The 18,880-nt window shown below is 45.4% G+C and overlaps 45 pseudogenes; all 45 read left to right on the top strand.

Moving 5' to 3' along the window:
- Positions 1–133: 133 nt before the first annotated feature.
- LOC134596263 (5S ribosomal RNA) lies at positions 134–252 on the top strand (annotated as a pseudogene).
- Positions 253–386: 134 nt separating this feature from the next.
- On the top strand, positions 387–505 carry LOC134596670 (5S ribosomal RNA; annotated as a pseudogene).
- A 134-nt stretch (positions 506–639) lies between these two features.
- LOC134595528 (5S ribosomal RNA) lies at positions 640–758 on the top strand (annotated as a pseudogene).
- A 134-nt stretch (positions 759–892) lies between these two features.
- LOC134593930 (5S ribosomal RNA) lies at positions 893–1,011 on the top strand (annotated as a pseudogene).
- Positions 1,012–1,145: 134 nt separating this feature from the next.
- LOC134589338 (5S ribosomal RNA) lies at positions 1,146–1,263 on the top strand (annotated as a pseudogene).
- A 134-nt stretch (positions 1,264–1,397) lies between these two features.
- Positions 1,398–1,516, top strand: LOC134593929 (5S ribosomal RNA; annotated as a pseudogene).
- Positions 1,517–1,984: 468 nt separating this feature from the next.
- On the top strand, positions 1,985–2,103 carry LOC134597290 (5S ribosomal RNA; annotated as a pseudogene).
- A 133-nt stretch (positions 2,104–2,236) lies between these two features.
- Positions 2,237–2,355, top strand: LOC134595527 (5S ribosomal RNA; annotated as a pseudogene).
- Positions 2,356–2,489: 134 nt separating this feature from the next.
- LOC134593927 (5S ribosomal RNA) lies at positions 2,490–2,608 on the top strand (annotated as a pseudogene).
- A 134-nt stretch (positions 2,609–2,742) lies between these two features.
- Positions 2,743–2,861, top strand: LOC134596922 (5S ribosomal RNA; annotated as a pseudogene).
- A 134-nt stretch (positions 2,862–2,995) lies between these two features.
- LOC134598314 (5S ribosomal RNA) lies at positions 2,996–3,114 on the top strand (annotated as a pseudogene).
- A 376-nt stretch (positions 3,115–3,490) lies between these two features.
- Positions 3,491–3,609, top strand: LOC134588617 (5S ribosomal RNA; annotated as a pseudogene).
- A 225-nt stretch (positions 3,610–3,834) lies between these two features.
- On the top strand, positions 3,835–3,953 carry LOC134595160 (5S ribosomal RNA; annotated as a pseudogene).
- Positions 3,954–4,088: 135 nt separating this feature from the next.
- On the top strand, positions 4,089–4,207 carry LOC134598255 (5S ribosomal RNA; annotated as a pseudogene).
- A 134-nt stretch (positions 4,208–4,341) lies between these two features.
- LOC134595771 (5S ribosomal RNA) lies at positions 4,342–4,460 on the top strand (annotated as a pseudogene).
- A 134-nt stretch (positions 4,461–4,594) lies between these two features.
- LOC134597420 (5S ribosomal RNA) lies at positions 4,595–4,713 on the top strand (annotated as a pseudogene).
- A 133-nt stretch (positions 4,714–4,846) lies between these two features.
- Positions 4,847–4,965, top strand: LOC134595441 (5S ribosomal RNA; annotated as a pseudogene).
- Positions 4,966–5,099: 134 nt separating this feature from the next.
- On the top strand, positions 5,100–5,218 carry LOC134594237 (5S ribosomal RNA; annotated as a pseudogene).
- Positions 5,219–5,352: 134 nt separating this feature from the next.
- LOC134596145 (5S ribosomal RNA) lies at positions 5,353–5,471 on the top strand (annotated as a pseudogene).
- Positions 5,472–5,848: 377 nt separating this feature from the next.
- LOC134598189 (5S ribosomal RNA) lies at positions 5,849–5,967 on the top strand (annotated as a pseudogene).
- Positions 5,968–6,101: 134 nt separating this feature from the next.
- LOC134595886 (5S ribosomal RNA) lies at positions 6,102–6,220 on the top strand (annotated as a pseudogene).
- Positions 6,221–6,354: 134 nt separating this feature from the next.
- Positions 6,355–6,473, top strand: LOC134594836 (5S ribosomal RNA; annotated as a pseudogene).
- A 134-nt stretch (positions 6,474–6,607) lies between these two features.
- Positions 6,608–6,726, top strand: LOC134595440 (5S ribosomal RNA; annotated as a pseudogene).
- A 134-nt stretch (positions 6,727–6,860) lies between these two features.
- On the top strand, positions 6,861–6,979 carry LOC134595179 (5S ribosomal RNA; annotated as a pseudogene).
- A 134-nt stretch (positions 6,980–7,113) lies between these two features.
- On the top strand, positions 7,114–7,232 carry LOC134597687 (5S ribosomal RNA; annotated as a pseudogene).
- Positions 7,233–7,366: 134 nt separating this feature from the next.
- Positions 7,367–7,475, top strand: LOC134589429 (5S ribosomal RNA; annotated as a pseudogene).
- Positions 7,476–7,700: 225 nt separating this feature from the next.
- Positions 7,701–7,819, top strand: LOC134588615 (5S ribosomal RNA; annotated as a pseudogene).
- Positions 7,820–8,044: 225 nt separating this feature from the next.
- LOC134595159 (5S ribosomal RNA) lies at positions 8,045–8,163 on the top strand (annotated as a pseudogene).
- Positions 8,164–8,298: 135 nt separating this feature from the next.
- LOC134589030 (5S ribosomal RNA) lies at positions 8,299–8,417 on the top strand (annotated as a pseudogene).
- Positions 8,418–8,551: 134 nt separating this feature from the next.
- On the top strand, positions 8,552–8,670 carry LOC134593926 (5S ribosomal RNA; annotated as a pseudogene).
- A 134-nt stretch (positions 8,671–8,804) lies between these two features.
- LOC134595770 (5S ribosomal RNA) lies at positions 8,805–8,923 on the top strand (annotated as a pseudogene).
- A 134-nt stretch (positions 8,924–9,057) lies between these two features.
- LOC134597419 (5S ribosomal RNA) lies at positions 9,058–9,176 on the top strand (annotated as a pseudogene).
- A 133-nt stretch (positions 9,177–9,309) lies between these two features.
- On the top strand, positions 9,310–9,428 carry LOC134593925 (5S ribosomal RNA; annotated as a pseudogene).
- Positions 9,429–9,562: 134 nt separating this feature from the next.
- LOC134595439 (5S ribosomal RNA) lies at positions 9,563–9,681 on the top strand (annotated as a pseudogene).
- A 134-nt stretch (positions 9,682–9,815) lies between these two features.
- LOC134588279 (5S ribosomal RNA) lies at positions 9,816–9,934 on the top strand (annotated as a pseudogene).
- Positions 9,935–10,068: 134 nt separating this feature from the next.
- Positions 10,069–10,187, top strand: LOC134596027 (5S ribosomal RNA; annotated as a pseudogene).
- A 134-nt stretch (positions 10,188–10,321) lies between these two features.
- On the top strand, positions 10,322–10,430 carry LOC134589356 (5S ribosomal RNA; annotated as a pseudogene).
- Positions 10,431–10,564: 134 nt separating this feature from the next.
- Positions 10,565–10,683, top strand: LOC134593924 (5S ribosomal RNA; annotated as a pseudogene).
- A 225-nt stretch (positions 10,684–10,908) lies between these two features.
- Positions 10,909–11,027, top strand: LOC134597943 (5S ribosomal RNA; annotated as a pseudogene).
- Positions 11,028–11,160: 133 nt separating this feature from the next.
- Positions 11,161–11,279, top strand: LOC134597037 (5S ribosomal RNA; annotated as a pseudogene).
- Positions 11,280–11,413: 134 nt separating this feature from the next.
- LOC134597610 (5S ribosomal RNA) lies at positions 11,414–11,532 on the top strand (annotated as a pseudogene).
- A 134-nt stretch (positions 11,533–11,666) lies between these two features.
- LOC134589303 (5S ribosomal RNA) lies at positions 11,667–11,775 on the top strand (annotated as a pseudogene).
- Positions 11,776–11,909: 134 nt separating this feature from the next.
- LOC134595723 (5S ribosomal RNA) lies at positions 11,910–12,028 on the top strand (annotated as a pseudogene).
- A 6,265-nt stretch (positions 12,029–18,293) lies between these two features.
- On the top strand, positions 18,294–18,412 carry LOC134595229 (5S ribosomal RNA; annotated as a pseudogene).
- Positions 18,413–18,637: 225 nt separating this feature from the next.
- LOC134598313 (5S ribosomal RNA) lies at positions 18,638–18,756 on the top strand (annotated as a pseudogene).
- The last annotated feature ends 124 nt before the right edge of the window (positions 18,757–18,880 follow it).

The raw sequence follows: 18,880 nt of genomic DNA, 5'->3' as shown, positions 1-18,880 counted from the left end.
TTGTTTATTTCTTTTTTGCATTATGATGTCATAATCAGAACACTTTTTTCCCTATCCAGAAGCGTCTTGTCTTTTGTCGCAACCAGAGTTTGATATTCTACCAACATTAGCGAGATCGCATTCTCTTAATTTCACTTACGGCCATACCAGTCTGAAAATGCCTGATCTCATCAGATCTCGGAAGCTATCCAGACTCGGGCCTGGTTAGTACTTGTATGGGAGACCAACTAGGAACCTCAGGTGCCGTAAGCTTTTGTTTATTTCTTTTTTGCATTATGATGTCATAATCAGACCACTTTTTTCCCTATCCAGAAGCGTCTTGTCTTTTGTCGCAACCAGAGTTTGATATTCTACCAACATTAGCGAGATCGCATTCTCTTAATTTCACTTACGGCCATACCAGTCTGAAAATGCCTGATCTCGTCAGATCTCGGAAGCCATCCAGACTCAGGCCTGGTTAGTACTTGTATGGGAGACCAACTAGGAACCTCAGGTGCCGTAAGCTTTTGTTTATTTCTTTTTTGCATTATGATGTCATAATCAGACCACTTTTTTCCCCTATCCAGAAGCGTCTTGTCTTTTGTCGCAACCAGAGTTTGATATTCTACCAACATTAGCAGATCGCATTCTCTTAACTTCACTTACGGCCATACCAGTCTTAAAATGCCTGATCTCGTCAGATCTCGGAAGCCATCCAGACTCGGGCCTGGTTAGTACTTGTATGGGAGACCAACTAGGAACCTCAGGTGCTGTAAGCTTTTGTTTATTTCTTTTTTGCATTATGATGTCATAATCAGACCACTTTTTTCCCTATCCAGAAGCGTCTTGTCTTTTGTCGCAACCAGAGTTTGATATTCTACCAACATTAGCGAGATCGCATTCTCTTAATTTCACTTACGGCCATACCAGTCTGAAAATGCCTGATCTCGTCAGATCTCGGAAGCCATCCAGACTCGGGCCTGGTTAGTACTTGTATGGGAGACCAACTAGGAACCTCAGGTGCCGTAAGCTTTTGTTTATTTCTTTTTTGCATTATGATGTCATAATCAGACCACTTTTTTCCCTATCCAGAAGCGTCTTGTCTTTTGTCGCAACCAGAGTTTGATATTCTACCAACATTAGCGAGATCGCATTCTCTTAATTTCAGTTACGGCAATACCAGTCTGAAAATGCCTGATCTCGTCAGATCTCGGAAGCCATCCAGACTCGGTCTGGTTAGTACTTGTATGGGAGACCAACTAGGAACCTCAGGTGCCGTAAGCTTTTGTTTATTTCTTTTTTGCATTATGATGTCATAATCAGACCACTTTTTTCCCTATCCAGAAGCGTCTTGTCTTTTGTCGCAACCAGAGTTTGATATTCTACCAACATTAGCGAGATCGCATTCTCTTAATTTCACTTACGGCCATACCAGTCTGAAAATGCCTGATCTCGTCAGATCTCGGAAGCCATCCAGACTCGGGCCTGGTTAGTACTTGTATGGGAGACCAACTAGGAACCTCAGGTGCCGTAAGCTTTTGTTTATTTCTTTTTTGCATTATGATGTCATAATCAGACCACTTTTTTCCCTATCCAGAAGCGTCTTGTCTTTTGTCGCAACCAGAGTTTGATATTCTACCAACATTAGCGAGATCGCATTCTCTTAATTTCACTTACGGCCATACCAGTCTGAAAATGCCTGATCTCGGAAGCCATCTAGACTCGGGCCTGGTTAGTACTTGTATGGGAGACCAACTAGGAACCTCAGGTGCCGTAAGCTTTTGTTTATTTCTTTTTTGCATTATGATGTCATAATCAGACCACTTTTTTCCCTATGGGAGACCAACTAGGAACCTCAGGTGCCGTAAGCTTTTGTTTATTTCTTTTTTGCATTATGATGTCATAATCAGACCACTTTTTTCCCTATCCAGAAGCGTCTTGTCTTTTGTCGCAACCAGAGTTTGATATTCTACCAACATTAGCGAGATCGCATTCTCTTAATTTCCCTTACGGCCATACCAGTCTGAAAATGCCTGATCTCGTCAGATCTCGGAAGCCATCCAGACTCAGGCCTGGTTAGTACTTGTATGGGAGACCAACTAGGAACCTCAGGTGCCGTAAGCTTTTGTTTATTTCTTTTTTGCATTATGATGTCATAATCAGACCACTTTTTTCCCTATCCAGAAGCGTCTTGTCTTTTGTCGCAACCAGAGTTTGATATTCTAACAACATTAGCAGATCGCATTCTCTTAACTTCACTTACGGCCATACCAGTCTTAAAATGCCTGATCTCGTCAGATCTCGGAAGCCATCCAGACTCGGGCCTGGTTAGTACTTGTATGGGAGACCAACTAGGAACCTCAGGTGCTGTAAGCTTTTGTTTATTTCTTTTTTGCATTATGATGTCATAATCAGACCACTTTTTTCCCTATCCAGAAGCGTCTTGTCTTTTGTCGCAACCAGAGTTTGATATTCTACCAACATTAGCGAGATCGCATTCTCTTAATTTCACTTACGGCCATACCAGTCTGAAAATGCCTGATCTCGTCAGATCTCGGAAGCCATCCAGACTCGGGCCTGGTTAGTACTTGTATGGGAGACCAACTAGGAACCTCAGGTGCCGTAAGCTTTTGTTTATTTCTTTTTTGCATTATGATGTCATAATCAGACCACTTTTTTCCCTATCCAGAAGCGTCTTGTCTTTTGTCGCAACCAGAGTTTGATATTCTACCAACATTAACGAGATCGCATTCTCTTAACTTCAATTACGGCCATACCAGTCTGAAAATGCCTGATCTCGTCAGATCTCGGAAGCCATCCAGATTTGGGCCTGGTTAGTACTTGTATGGGAGACCAACTAGGAACCTCAGGTGCCGTAAGCTTTTGTTTATTTTTTTTTTGCATTATGATGTCATAATCAGACCACTTTTTTCCCTATCCAGAAGCGTCTTGTCTTTTGTCGCAACCAGAGTTTGATATTCTACCAACATTAGCGAGATCGCATTCTCTTACTTTCACTTACGGACATACCAGTCTGAAAATGCCTGATCTCGTCAGATCTCGGAAGCCATCCAGACTCGGGTCTGGTTAGTACTTGTATGGGAGACCAACTAGGAACCTCAGGTGCCGTAAGCTTTTGTTTATTTCTTTTTTGCATTATGATGTCATAATCAGACCACTTTTTTCCCTATCCAGAAGCGTCTTGTCTTTTGTCGCAACCAGAGTTTGATATTCTACCAACATTAGCGAGATCGCATTCTCTTAATTTCAGTTACGGCAATACCAGTCTGAAAATGCCAGATCTCGGAAGCCATCCAGACTCGGTCTGGTTAGTACTTGTATGGGAGACCAACTAGGAACCTCAGGTGCCGTAAGCTTTTGTTTATTTCTTTTTTGCATTATGAAGTCATAATCAGACCACTTTTTTCCCTATCCAGAAGCGTCTTGTCTTTTGTCGCAACCAGAGTTTGATATTCTACCAACATTAGCGAGATCGCATTCTCTTAATTTCACTTACGGCCATACAAGTCTGAAAATGCCTGATCTCGTCAGATCTCGGAAGCCATCCAGACTCAGGCCTTGTTAGTACTTGTATGGGAGACCAACTAGGAACCTCAGGTGCCGTAAGCTTTTGTTTATTTATTTTTTGCATTATGATGTCATAATCAGACCACTTTTTTCCCTATGGGAGACCAACTAGGAACCTCAGGTGCCGTAAGCTTTTGTTTATTTCTTTTTTGCATTATGATGTCATAATCAGACCACTTTTTTCCCTATCCAGAAGCGTCTTGTCTTTTGTCGCAACCAGAGTTTGATATTCTACCAACATTAGCGAGATCGCATTCGCTTAATTTCACTTACGGCCATACCAGTCTGAAAATGCCTGATCTCGTCAGATCTCGAAAGCCATCCAGACTTGGGCCTGGTTAGTACTTGTATGGGAGACCAACTAGGAACCTCAGGTGCCGTAAGCTTTTGTTTATTTCTTTTTTTGCATTATGATGTCATAATCAGACCACTTTTTTCCCTATGCAGAAGCGTCTTGTCTTTTGTCGCAACCAGAGTTTGATATTCTACCAACATTAGCGAGATCGCATTCTCTTAATTTCACTTACAGCCATACCAGTCTGAAAATGCCTGATCTCGTCAGATCTCGGAAGCCATCCAGACTCGGGCCTGGTTAGTAGTTGTATGGGAGACCAACTAGGAACCTCAGGTGCCGTAAGCTTTTGTTTATTTCTTTTTTGCATTATGATGTCATAATCAGATCACTTTTTTCACTATCCAGAAGCGTCTTGTCTTTTGTCGCAACCAGAGTTTGATATTCTACCAACATTAGCGAGATCGCATTCTCTTAATTTCACTTACGGCCATACCAGTCTGAAAATGCCTGATCTCATCAGATCTCGGAAGCCATCCAGACTCGGGCCTGGTTAGTACTTGTATGGGAGACCAACTAGGAGCCTCAGGTGCCGTATGCTTTTGTTTATTTCTTTTTTGCATTATGATGTCATAATCAGACCACTTTTTTCCCTATCCAGAAGCGTCTTGTCTTTTGTCGCAACCAGAGTTTGATATTCTACCAACATTAGCGAGATCGCATTCTCTTACTTTCACTTACGGACATACCAGTCTGAAAATGCCTGATCTCGTCAGATCTCAGAAGCCATCCAGACTCGGGTCTGGTTAGTACTTGTATGGGAGACCAACTAGGAACCTCAGGTGCCGTAAGCTTTTGTTTATTTCTTTTTGCATTATGATGTCATAATCAGACCACTTTTTTCCCTATCCAGAAGCGTCTTGTCTTTTGTCGCAACCAGAGTTTGATATTCTACCAACATTAGCGAGATCGCATTCTCTTAATTTCACTTACGGCCATACTAGTCTGAAAATGCCTGATCTCGTCAGATCTCGGAAGCCATCCAGACTCGGGCCTGGTTAGTACTTGTATGGGAGACCAACTAGGAACCTCAGGTGCCGTAAGCTTTTGTTTATTTCTTTTTTGCATTATGATGTCATAATCAGACCACTTTTTTCCCTATCCAGAAGCGTCTTGTCTTTTGTCGCAACCAGAGTTTGATATTCTACCAACATTAGCGAGATCGAATTCTCTTAGTATCCCTTACGGCCATACCAGTCTGAAAATGCCTGATCTCGTTAGATCTCAGAAGCCATCCAGACTCGGGCCTGGTTAGTACTTGTATGGGAGACCAACTAGGAACCTCAGGTGCCGTAAGCTTTTGTTTATTTCTTTTTTGCATTATGATGTCATAATCAGAACACTTTTTTCCCTATCCAGAAGCGTCTTGTCTTTTGTCGCAACCAGAGTTTGATATTCTACCAACATTAGCGAGATCGCATTCTCTTAATTTCACTTACGGCCATACCAGTCTGAAAATGCCTGATCTCATCAGATCTCGGAAGCTATCCAGACTCGGGCCTGGTTAGTACTTGTATGGGAGACCAACTAGGAACCTCAGGTGCCGTAAGCTTTTGTTTATTTCTTTTTTGCATTATGATGTCATAATCAGACCACTTTTTTCCCTATCCAGAAGCGTCTTGTCTTTTGTCGCAACCAGAGTTTGATATTCTACCAACATTAGCGAGATCGCATTATCTTAATTTCACTTACGGCCATACCAGTCTGAAAATGCCAGATCTCGGAAGCCATCCAGACTCGGGCCTGGTTAGTACTTGTATGGGAGACCAACTAGGAACCTCAGGTGCCGTAAGCTTTTGTTTATTTCTTTTTTGCATTATGATGTCATAATCAGACCACTTTTTTCCCTATCCAGAAGCGTCTTGTCTTTTGTCGCAACCAGAGTTTGATATTCTACCAACATTAGCGAGATCGCATTCTCTTAATTTCACTTACGGCCATACCAGTCTGAAAATGCCTGATCTCATCAGATCTCGGAAGCCTTCCAGACTCGGGCCTGGTTAGTACTTGTATGGGAGACCAACTAGGAACCTCCGGTACCGTAAGCTTTTGTTTATTTGTTTTTTGCATTATGATGTCATAATCAGACCACTTTTTTCCCTATCCAGAAGCATCTTGTCTTTTGTCGCAACCAGAGTTTGATATTCTACCAACATTAGCGAGATCGCATTCTTTTAATTTCACTTACGGCCATACCAGTCTGAAAATGCCTGATCTCGTCAGATCTCGGAAGCCATCCAGACTCGGGTCTGGTTAGTACTTGTATGGGAGACCAACTAGGAACCTCAGGTGCCGTAAGCTTTTGTTTATTTCTTTTTTGCATTATGATGTCATAATCAGACCACTTTTTTCCCTATCCAGAAGCGTCTTGTCTTTTGTCGCAACCAGAGTTTGATATTCTACCAACATTAGCGAGATCGCATTCTCTTAATTTCATTTACGGCCATACCAGTCTGAAAATGCCTGATCTCGTCAGATCTCGGAAGCCATCCAGACTCGGGCCTGGTTAGTACTTGTATGGGAGACCAACTAGGAACCTCAGGTGCCGTAAGCTTATGTTTATTTCTTTTTTGCATTATGATGTCATAATCAGACCACTTTTTTCCCTATCCAGAAGCATCTTGTCTTTTGTCGCAACCAGAGTTTGATATTCTACCAACATTAGCGAGATCGCATTCTCTTAATTTCACTTACGGCCATACTAGTCTGAAAATGCCTGATCTCGTCAGATCTCGGAAGCCATCCAGACTCGGGCCTGGTTAGTACTTGTATGGGAGACCAACTAGGAACCTCAGGTGCCGTAAGCTTTTGTTTATTTCTTTTATGCATTATGATGTCATAATCAGACCACTTTTTTCCCTATCCAGAAGCGTCTTGTCTTTTGTCGCAACCAGAGTTTGATATTCTACCAACATTAGCGAGATCGCATTCTCTTAATTTCACTTACGGCCATACCAGTCTGAAAATGCCTGATCTCATCAGATCTCGGAAGCTATCCAGACTCGGGCCTGGTTAGTACTTGTATGGGAGAACAACTAGGAAACTCAGGTGCCGTAAGCTTTTGTTTATTTCTTTTTTGCATTATGATGTCATAATCAGACCACTTTTTTCCCTATCCAGAAGCGTCTTGTCTTTTGTCGCAACCAGAGTTTGATATTCTACCAACATTAGCGAGATCGCATTCTCTTAATTTCACTTACGGCCATACCAGTCTGAAAATGCATGATCTCATCAGATCTCGGAAGCCTTCCAGACTTGGGCCGGGTTAGTACTTGTATGGGAGACCAACTAGGAACCTCAGGTGCCGTAAGCCTTTGTTTATTTGTTTTTTGCATTATGATGTCATAATCAGAACACTTTTTACCCTATCCAGAAGCGTCTTGTCTTTTGTCGCAACCAGAGTTTGATATTCTACCAACATGAACGAGATTGCATTCTCTTAATTTCACTTACGGCCATACCAGTCTGAAAATGCCAGATCTCGGAAGCCATCCAGACTTGGGCCTGGTTAGTACTTGTATGGGAGACCAACTAGGAACCTCAGGTGCCGTAAGCTTTTGTTTATTTCTTTTTTGCATTATGATGTCATAATCAGACCACTTTTTTCCCTATGGGAGACCAACTAGGAACCTCAGGTGCCGTAAGCTTTTGTTTATTTCTTTTTTGCATTATGATGTCATAATCAGACCACTTTTTTTCCTATCCAGAAGCGTCTTGTCTTTTGTCGCAACCAGAGTTTGATATTCTACCAACATTAGCGAGATCGCATTCTCTTAATTTCACTTACGGCCATACAAGTCTGAAAATGCCTGATCTCGTCAGATCTCGGAAGCCATCCAGACTCAGGCCTTGTTAGTACTTGTATGGGAGACCAACTAGGAACCTCAGGTGCCGTAAGCTTTTGTTTATTTCTTTTTTGCATTATGATGTCATAATCAGACCACTTTTTTCCCTATGGGAGACCAACTAGGAACCTCAGGTGCCGTAAGCTTTTGTTTATTTCTTTTTTGCATTATGATGTCATAATCAGACCACTTTTTTCCCTATCCAGAAGCGTCTTGTCTTTTGTCGCAACCAGAGTTTGATATTCTACCAACATTAGCGAGATCGCATTCGCTTAATTTCACTTACGGCCATACCAGTCTGAAAATGCCTGATCTCGTCAGATCTCGAAAGCCATCCAGACTTGGGCCTGGTTAGTACTTGTATGGGAGACCAACTAGGAACCTCAGGTGCCGTAAGCTTTTGTTTATTTCTTTTTTTGCATTATGATGTCATAATCAGACCACTTTTTTCCCTATGCAGAAGCGTCTTGTCTTTTGTCGCAACCAGAGTTTGATATTCTACCAACATTAGCGAGATCGCATTCTCTTAATTTCACTTACAGCCATACCAGTCTGAAAATGCCTGATCTCGTCAGATCTCGGAAGCCATCCAGACTCGGGCCTGGTTAGTAGTTGTATGGGAGACCAACTAGGAACCTCAGGTGCCCTAAGCTTTTGTTTATTTCTTTTTTGCATTATGATGTCATAATCAGACCACTTTTTTCCCTATCCAGAAGCGTCTTGTCTTTTGTCGCAACCAGAGTTTGATATTCTACCAACATTAGCGAGATCGCATTCTCTTAATTTCACTTACGGCCATACCAGTCTGAAAATGCCTGATCTCGTCAGATCTCGGAAGCCATCCAGACTCGGGCCTGGTTAGTACTTGTATGGGAGACCAACTAGGAACCTCAGGTGCCGTAAGCTTTTGTTTATTTCTTTTTTGCATTATGATGTCATAATCAGATCACTTTTTTCACTATCCAGAAGCGTCTTGTCTTTTGTCGCAACCAGAGTTTGATATTCTACCAACATTAGCGAGATCGCATTCTCTTAATTTCACTTACGGCCATACCAGTCTGAAAATGCCTGATCTCATCAGATCTCGGAAGCCATCCAGACTCGGGCCTGGTTAGTACTTGTATGGGAGACCAACTAGGAGCCTCAGGTGCCGTATGCTTTTGTTTATTTCTTTTTTGCATTATGATGTCATAATCAGACCACTTTTTTCCCTATCCAGAAGCGTCTTGTCTTTTGTCGCAACCAGAGTTTGATATTCTACCAACATTAGCGAGATCGCATTCTCTTACTTTCACTTACGGACATACCAGTCTGAAAATGCCTGATCTCGTCAGATCTCAGAAGCCATCCAGACTCGGGTCTGGTTAGTACTTGTATGGGAGACCAACTAGGAACCTCAGGTGCCGTAAGCTTTTGTTTATTTCTTTTTGCATTATGATGTCATAATCAGACCACTTTTTTCCCTATCCAGAAGCGTCTTGTCTTTTGTCGCAACCAGAGTTTGATATTCTACCAACATTAGCGAGATCGCATTCACTTAATTTCACTTACGGCCATACCAGTCTGAAAATGCCTGATCTCGTCAGATCTCGGAAGCCATCCAGACTCGGGCCTGGTTAGTACTTGTATGGGAGACCAACTAGGAACCTCAGGTGCCGTAAGCTTATGTTTATTTCTTTTTTGCATTATGATGTCATAATCAGACCACTTTTTTCCCTATCCAGAAGCATCTTGTCTTTTGTCGCAACCAGAGTTTGATATTCTACCAACATTAGCGAGATCGCATTCTCTTAATTTCACTTACGGCCATACTAGTCTGAAAATGCCTGATCTCGTCAGATCTCGGAAGCCATCCAGACTCGGGCCTGGTTAGTACTTGTATGGGAGACCAACTAGGAACCTCAGGTGCCGTAAGCTTTTGTTTATTTCTTTTTTGCATTATGATGTCATAATCAGACCACTTTTTTCCCTATCCAGAAGCGTCTTGTCTTTTGTCGCAACCAGAGTTTGATATTCTACCAACATTAGCGAGATCGAATTCTCTTAGTATCACTTACGGCCATACCAGTCTGAAAATGCCTGATCTCGTTAGATCTCAGAAGCCATCCAGACTCGGGCCTGGTTAGTACTTGTATGGGAGACCAACTAGGAACCTCAGGTGCCGTAAGCTTTTGTTTATTTCTTTTTTGCATTATGATGTCATAATCAGAACACTTTTTTCCCTATCCAGAAGCGTCTTGTCTTTTGTCGCAACCAGAGTTTGATATTCTACCAACATTAGCGAGATCGCATTCTCTTAATTTCACTTACGGCCATACCAGTCTGAAAATGCCTGATCTCATCAGATCTCGGAAGCTATCCAGACTCGGGCCTGGTTAGTACTTGTATGGGAGACCAACTAGGAACCTCAGGTGCCGTAAGCTTTTGTTTATTTCTTTTTTGCATTATGATGTCATAATCAGACCACTTTTTTCCCTATCCAGAAGCGTCTTGTCTTTTGTCGCAACCAGAGTTTGATATTCTACCAACATTAGCGAGATCGCATTCTCTTAATTTCACTTACGGCCATACCAGTCTGAAAATGCCAGATCTCGGAAGTCATCCAGACTCGGGCCTGGTTAGTACTTGTATGGGAGACCAACTAGGAACCTCAGGTGCCGTAAGCTTTTGTTTATTTCTTTTTTGCATTATGATGTCATAATCAGACCACTTTTTTCCCTATCCAGAAGCGTCTTGTCTTTAGTCGCAAACAGAGTTTGATATTCTACCAACATTAACGAGATCGCATTCTCTTAACTTCACTTACGGCCATACCAGTCTGAAAATGCCTGATCTCGTCAGATCTCGGAAGCCATCCAGACTCGGGCCTGGTTAGTACTTGTATGGGAGACCAACTAGGAACCTCAGGTGCCGTAAGCTTTTGTTTATTTCTTTTTTGCATTATGATGTCATAATCAGACCACTTTTTTCCCTATGGGAGACCAACTAGGAACCTCAGGTGCCGTAAGCTTTTGTTTATTTCTTTTTTGCATTATGATGTCATAATCAGACCACTTTTTTCCCTATCCAGAAGCGTCTTGTCTTTTGTCGCAACCAGAGTTTGATATTCTACCAACATTAGCGAGATCGCATTCTCTTAACTTCCCTTACGGCCATACCACTCTGAAAATGCCTGATCTCGTCAGATCTCGGAAGCCATCCAGACTCGGGCCTGGTTAGTACTTGTATGGGAGACCAACTAGGAACCTCAGGTGCCGTAAGCTTTTGTTTATTTCTTTTTTGCATTATGATGTCATAATCAGACCACTTTTTTCCCTATCCAGAAGCGTCTTGTCTTTTGTCGCAACCAGAGTTTGATATTCTACCAACATTAGCAGATCGCATTCTCTTAACTTCACTTACGGCCATACCAGTCTGAAAATGCCTGATCTCGTCAGATCTCGGAAGCCATCCAGACTCGGGCCTGGTTAGTACTTGAATGGGAGACCAACTAGGAACCTCAGGTGCCGTAAGCTTTTGTTTATTTCTTTTTTGCATTATGATGTCATAATCAGACCACTTTTTTCCCTATCCAGAAGCGTCTTGTCTTTTGTCGCAACCAGAGTGTGATATTCTACCAACATTAACGAGATCGCATTCTCTTAACTTCACTTACGGCCATACCAGTCTGAAAATGCCTGATCTCGTCAGATCTCGGAAGCCATCCAGATTTGGGCCTGGTTAGTACTTGTATGGGAGACCAACTAGGAACCTCAAGTGCCGTAAGCTTTTGTTTATTTCTTTTTTGCATTAAGATGTCATAATCAGACCACTTTTTTCCCTATCCAGAAGCGTCTTGTCTTTTGTCGCAACCAGAGTTTGATATTCTACCAACATTAGCGAGATTGCATTCTCTTAATTTCACTTACGGCCATACCAGTCTGAAAATGCCTGATCTCGGAAGCCATCCAGACTCGGGCCTGGTTAGTACTTGTATGGGAGACCAACTAGGAACCTCAGGTGCCGTAAGCTTTTGTTTATTTCTTTTTTGCATTATGATGTCATAATCAGACCACTTTTTTCCCTATCCAGAAGCGTCTTGTCTTTAGTCGCAAACAGAGTTTGATATTCTACCAACATTAACGAGATCGCATTCTCTTAACTTCACTTACGGCCATACCAGTCTGAAAATGCCTGATCTCGTCAGATCTCGGAAGCCATCCAGACTCGGGCCTGGTTAGTACTTGTATGGGAGATCAACTAGGAACCTCAGGTGCCGTAAGCTTTTGTTTATTTCTTTTTTGCATTATGATGTCATAATCAGACCACTTTTTTCCCTATGGGAGACCAACTAGGAACCTCAGGTGCCGTAAGCTTTTGTTTATTTCTTTTTTGCATTATGATGTCATAATCAGACCACTTTTTTCCCTATCCAGAAGCGTCTTGTCTTTTGTCGCAACCAGAGTTTGATATTCTACCAACATTAGCGAGATTGCATTCTCTTAATTTTATAGCATGACAGGAGGCTTCATATTTGCTTAAGTCTCTCTTTACTAGAACTCCACAGCAGCACATTAACAGAGAGATAAACACCAAAGACAAAAACATAAGGTATCTATATAAGGCTCCTCCTAAACCACCATTCCCTCTTTCTTTGCTGCTCCGCACAGTACAGGTCAGAGTACCACTGCCTCCTGGTTTTTTCCTGGGTGGCTGTGTATTTATTATATTTATACCCTTTTGACTCTGTAAGCTGTTCAAATATTATTTTATTCTCTCATTCTGCTGATTGATAATTTGTGTTATTACTTTCTTTCTTCCCAGTCGTGCTTCGACTGTTTTTTCTTTCAGTTTTTATGCTTTCTGCTTTGCTGCCTTTTGCGTATACCTGTTGCTTTTACGGTCGCCGAGAAGCGGTCTTCCGACCGCCTCCCGTGCCGACCGTCGGGACCGCGGAGAAAGACTCCGGCGGTCCCTCGAGCGCGTGTATTGATTCCCGCCCGCCGGCTTCGTCCGCCGAGCGGGAATCCCCTGCCTGCTCCCCGCCCCCCCCTCCACGCTTCGCCCACTCTCCGGCTATGCTCGGGCAGCGTGGGGAGGGTGCTGGGAGCCTCTCTATTGCCGTGGGTTGCGGCTTCCATCTGCCCTCTCCCCCGTGGCCACGGGGCCGGGGCCGGGGGCGCGCGGCTTTCTATGTGCTTGCCGCGGGTGCGCCCTTCATTTAAGGGCGCAGGACACTTTCGTTTTTTACTATAAATTCAGATGCTTTTCTGTGTCTCACAACTGTATCACCTATATCCTATTGGATTTGTACCTGGTATGTCGGCTGTGTCCTATATCTGGGCCTGTGCCCATTGCTATGCTTCATTACCGTTTTGCTATTTTTCTGAACGTCTGTTTTTTCTGGCAGACCTCCTATATAATTTGGGGTTTGCACTTCGGTTTTTATGTCCCGTATTTTCTATGTTCTGCCCCCCTAGGTACATATATACCTCTCAGAGGTGATTTGAGGTTTTCTCATAGGAGCATGTTCCCCCCTGTCTCACTTCATGTAACTGTGCATTGCATGTTTGCGTGGTACACTGCTGTTTGCAGTTACGCTCTGTGCAGGGGTTCTGTGCCCTTACTGCCTACGCTATACATGCTGCCTGGACTAATTAAAGATTGGTTACTGCATTACATCTGCATGTTTCCCGCATGGGACCCTGCTTGGTGAAGCTACCCCTTACGCTGCCCTGGACCTTACCTGGGGACATTGGTGCATCTTCCCTACATGCCTCTGTGCCAAGATTTGCCTGCCTGTCACCTCTACGGATTACGCCCTACCTCCATATACCACTGGGCTGGTGCTACCCGTACCAATATATTGGCCGGCTTCGTCCGTGTCCCTATGATTGGCCTGCTCTGTCAGTGCCCCTTGATTGGCCAGCTTTGTCTGTGCCCCATGATTTGGCCTGTGCTGTCAGTGCCATATTACGCATGCTACTGGGCCAGCGGCTCCTTTACCTGGACCCATGTTTGTGGAGCCGGCATGCGTTTACTACTTGCCTCTGCCAACTATAGGGGTGCTGCCCCTACTGCCTGCTAGTGTTACCTGTTTTCTATCTCCTTAGGTAGCACGTATCATCATCTCGGGTATTATGGAGGCCTCTGCACAGGAGCAGAGGTTGCAGGCATTGATTAATGCGGCGGTGCCCGCCAATGTGGAGAAAGCCTGGGCTAGGGCCCTCCCGCAATCACGACCGGAAAGGGGTGCGAGAGGATCCCCCTGCTTGGCAGACGACTCGACTGAGTCAGACTCTCATGTAAGAGAGCAGGCAAGTGCGCAAATGCGCTATTGGAAGGGTTAAGGGCCTGAACCATGCTCCCGGAAGGACAAGGCTCCGGCGAAACGACACGGTTCGAGGTTATCGACCCTCACCGGCCAGGCACCGCCGTCTTTCGGGCGCAGGGGAGGTGGCCTCCTTACCCCCCCTACATTGGCCTGCTGGAGGAGTGGCGGGCAGACCTGTCTCCCTCGGAATAAGGAGACGATTGGGATGAGGACCGTGGGGAGGGTCCCGGTTGGCGCTGGGAGGATGAAGACGCGCCGGCGACAGAGGCCCCCACGGCGATGCTGGGAGACGATGCCCTTTTGGACACTACAGGAGAGCCTCTGTTTATCCCTCGGTCTATCAGACACCACTGACCCTCGGAAAGGTCACTGCCCGACCACTCGGCACAATTCGTGCACTACTGGATCCGCAGACCCCTTGAAGGGGAGGCCCGCAAGAAACTGCGGGCGGAATGCCCCAGTCCCGTCCTGCCGGACGAGGTGGCAACGGCCCCGGATTTTGACCCCCTGGCGGCCTCGTACTTGAATCGTACGGGTCGGGACCCCATGAAAGGGGTCGAGCGTCACCTCCGCTCAACGCAAGATGGACAGCTGGATTGGCTGGGCCCATTTGTGCAGGTTGTTGACCCTGACGGACGTGGCCTACATGGATGGTACGAGCTTGGACCCGGCCGTCAGGCGGGATTGGACGCTACGCCCCATTTGCCTTCTAGGCAATACTAACCTGCACCGAAAGCAGGTATACGGCTCCGTTTCGGATGGACACCGAGCTATCAAAGGCCAGGGTTCGAAGAATTGGGCCCCCTGGCAATAATACCTACTGTTCGGGGAACCTTTCATTTAGGAGCTACAGAAACGCATCGATTTTTTGTTTCCCTGGATAGAGCTCAGTCCTCTATAAAGAAGGTGTTTCGCTCACGGTTATCCCGGCTGGTCTTCGGGCACTCAGATCCCGTGGCCCATCCTTTTTACGCCATACCAGCCCAGACCCCTCTACACTCGAAGGGCGGGTTGAGGTCGCGGAGACCGTGCCAGAGGACGTGCGAGATCTCCTGCGGGTGAGTGCAACTCCTGCCACTTTTCTATTTCCCTTTACTACGTACAGACAGATCGTTTCGCTGCAGGGACAGGTGTCAGGAAGTGCCTTCAAATGCATGGGTCCATCGGACTGTATGGGATTAGGTCATGGACTTCCACTCCCCACTGACGCAGATTGGACCTCCAAGTGTCTCGATCATCGAGAGGGTTCAAGGTTCCTTGACGGATTCGGAGGTTCGGACTCTGCTCGCCATGGGCTCGATTTCTAGTGAAGGTGGAGTCGGGGGAGTTCCACCCGGTGGTCAATTTTTCGGGAATCGAACACCTTCGTTGTCTACCACCACTTCAAGTTGGGGGGCATTCACCTCCATCGGGACCTTCCCCAGCCGGGAGACTTGTTCATGTGACTGGACCTGAAGGATGCTTACCTCTCCGTCCTGGTGGACAAGAGTGGTCGCGGGTTGCTTCGCTTCATCTGGAATAGCACCCCTCGCCAATTCATATGCATCCCGTTCGCCCTCAGTTCGGCCCTTGGTGCTTCACCTAGCTGCTGTCGCTTGTGGTCACCCGATTCTGGTCAGAGGGCGCTTGTTTCCTGTTATTTCTGGATGATTTCCTAGCCCTCTGCGAAGATCCCTCCTGGCTCGGATTTCGAACGCGTTCGGCAATCTCCTTATTGGAGCTCCTGGGATTCGTGGTTAACCTGAAGAAATCAGCTTTGGAACCTGCCCAGACGGTGGAGTTCTTGGGTGTCGTGGTCAATGCGACGGAATGCATTCCCCGTCTGCCTCTGGCACTGATGACTACCGCCCGGGAGGTAATGAGAAGGATATTACGGCAAGTCCGGATTCCCTTTCAGATGTCTACTCGCGTGGTGGGCCTCCTCTCAGCCTCGATACAGGCAATATGTCCGGGCCCACTACACTAGGGGACCATGCAATGGTTAAAGGCCCCTGTTCTACGCATGTGTCCTTCTTCAGACCCGATGATTTTCTGTTCCGGACGTAAGGCCGGACTGCGCTGGTGGCTCCTGCGCATGGCCGCATGGAACGGCAAGGCAATAGTCGGACTAACCCCAGATTTCGTACTGGAATCGACTGTACGCTTTTGGGTTGGGGGCCACATGCGTGACCGGGTCCACGGGCGGCCCGTGGTCATACAAGGAATCTGAATTCCACATCAAGTGCCTGGATTGATTGCGAGTTCGTTGACAGTTCGGAGACTGGCAAGTCACCTGTCAGACTGCTGCGTCCTCCTTCGGAGGGACAAGGTCTCAGCGGTGCAATATACCGACCGCTTGCGGGGCGCTCGGTTTCGCACACTGGAGGTGACGAAGGAGATTTTCAGCTTCTACCCCAGCACAACGTCGCATTACAGGCGGTGTATCGGCCGTGGGAGTCAAACCTGATGTCGGATTGGTTCTCCGGACATTGGAAGGATGCCAGCGACTGGTCGCTCTCTATTCGCCTCCGGGACGGCCATCGGTTTCGGTCGTGCTTTGGTTGACTCTCGGATCCGGCGTGCGCAGTGATGGTCGCGCTTCGACGGGTGCGGTCGTTTTTCTCAGGAAGCATAGGTGTTTCCTCCCTTCGCCTCTTTTCCCCGGGTGTTACTTCTAGTTTGTGGTCGTCGTGTGTCCTTAGTGTTGTTGACTCCGCTTTGGCGAGATCGGTCGGGTTCACGGAGCTTCTGGATTTTTCTTGTCGGGACCCTCTTCTCTTACCGTCCTCTCGAATTCTCCTCTTGGACTCGTTCGGGAGTGCCTTGTAGGTCGAGGCGTCGTCACTATCGGTCAGGGACCTTCTCTGGGACCCCTGAGCTCCCGGGTCGAGGGGAAGTTTCCTCTCAACATGGATTTTCATAGTGTTGTTGGTGCTTAGGACAGGATACTGACCCCTTTTTCCGGCCGTGACAAACTTGCTGAGTGTCTTGTCCCTCCTCGATGATTTGGGACGGTTGTGTCGTCTGGTTCTTGTAATTAGTCTTTTATTTAGACGGCATGTGTTCCGTTTGGAGGTTTTTTCCCATCGGTCAGGACCCGCTGGTCTGCAGATTTCTACGTGGGATGAGGCTGACACGTCCTCCGGCGCCTACATACTCTTCCCTCTGGGAGGTAAGTATGGTTTTAACGTTTTTACTTCGGGATTCGGCCGGAGTTCCTTGTTTTTTCCCTTCGCCAGTTTTCTACTGTGTTTGCCCTCTTGTTGTGTCTGGTTTCGTTCAGATGTGTTTCTGACGTCTGTTCCTTCGCCCTGTCCAATCTCGATGGATGAGATGATTTTTGACACTGGCAAGGGTGAATACGACTCTTGGAGTGCATTCGGTTAGCGGCGCTACTGCTTCCAAGGTTTTCCTTGATGAGCGTTTCTCCTCGGGACGTTTTTGTATGTGGCGGTCCGGGCCGTGTGAAGTTTTTGCGTCAGTTTATTTTGGACCGTCGGAACATGCTTCTTTTGCTTTGCTGTCGGAGCGTTAAAACAGCAAATATGAAGCCTCCTGTCATGCTATAAAATTGTAGATTATACCAGCTTTAGTGTAACTATAATCTTAATTTTATTAATGACAGGAGGCGAATATTTCCCACCCTATTTGATTTCTTCCCCCCCTTGTTTTGGATGGATTGCATTGATTGTATTTCTGTTGATTTGTCTGATTATCTGGGCTAGGTTGGTGAGTCTGGGGTGATGTTGTGGGAAGTGCATGTTATATTGTATTGACGGTCATTAGTATGGATTTCGTGTCTTTATTCTATCAGTACTGGATCGTGGGATTTATGTTTTATCAGTACATTTCGTTCACTAATCAGTGTTTTCGATTCTGTTTATTTCGTTTCAGTTTAATGGTTCGACTTCAGTTCATAGGATCGGCCGTTTGGCGGGTTAAAGATCAAGTTCATCCATTATCCGAAGTTTTTCCAGATGACATTCATCGTTATGTTGTGAATTTTTCTTTATTTAGTTATTGTCATTGTTGTGTACGTTACGTTGTCGCAGCGTGAAAGAGGAAATGGTGGTTTAGCCTTATATAGATACCTTATGTTTTTGTCTTTGGTGTTTATCTCTCTGTTAATGTGCTGCTGTGGAGTTCTAGTAAAGAGAGACTTAAGCAAATATTCGCCTCCTGTCATTAATAAAATTAAGATTATAGTTACACTAAAGCTAGTATAATCTACAATTTCACTTACGGCCATACCAGTCTGAAAATGCCTGATCTCGTCAGATCTCGGAAGCCATCCAGACTCGGGCCTGCTTAGTACTTGTATGGGAGACCAACTAGGAACCTCAGGTGCTGTAAGCTTTTGTTTATTTCTTTTTTGCATTATGATGTCATAATCAGACCACTTTTTTCCCTATGGGAGACCAACTAGGAACCTCAGGTGCCGTAAGCTTTTGTTTATTTATTTTTTGCATTATGATGTCATAATCAGACCACTTTTTTCCCTATCCAGAAGCGTCTTGTCTTTTGTCGCAACCAGAGTTTGATATTCTACCAACATTAGCGAGATCGCATTCTCTTACTTTCACTTACGGACATACCAGTCTGAAAATGCCTGATCTCGTCAGATCTCGGAAGCCATCCAGACTCGGGTCTGGTTAGTACTTGTATGGGAGACCAACTAGGAACCTCAGGTGCCGTAAGCTTTTGTTTATTTCTTTTTTGCATTATGATGTCATAATCAGACCACTTTTTTCCCTATCCAGAAGCGTCTTGTCTTTTGTCGCAACCAGAGTTTGATATTCTACCAACATTAGCGAGATCGCATTC

The sequence above is a fragment of the Pelobates fuscus genome, chromosome 2 (genome assembly GCF_036172605.1).
Source record: "Pelobates fuscus isolate aPelFus1 chromosome 2, aPelFus1.pri, whole genome shotgun sequence".
Classification (NCBI taxonomy): domain Eukaryota; kingdom Metazoa; phylum Chordata; class Amphibia; order Anura; family Pelobatidae; genus Pelobates; species Pelobates fuscus.
The sequence above is the reverse complement of the archived record's forward strand: the minus strand, read 5'-3'. Positions and strand labels throughout refer to the sequence as shown.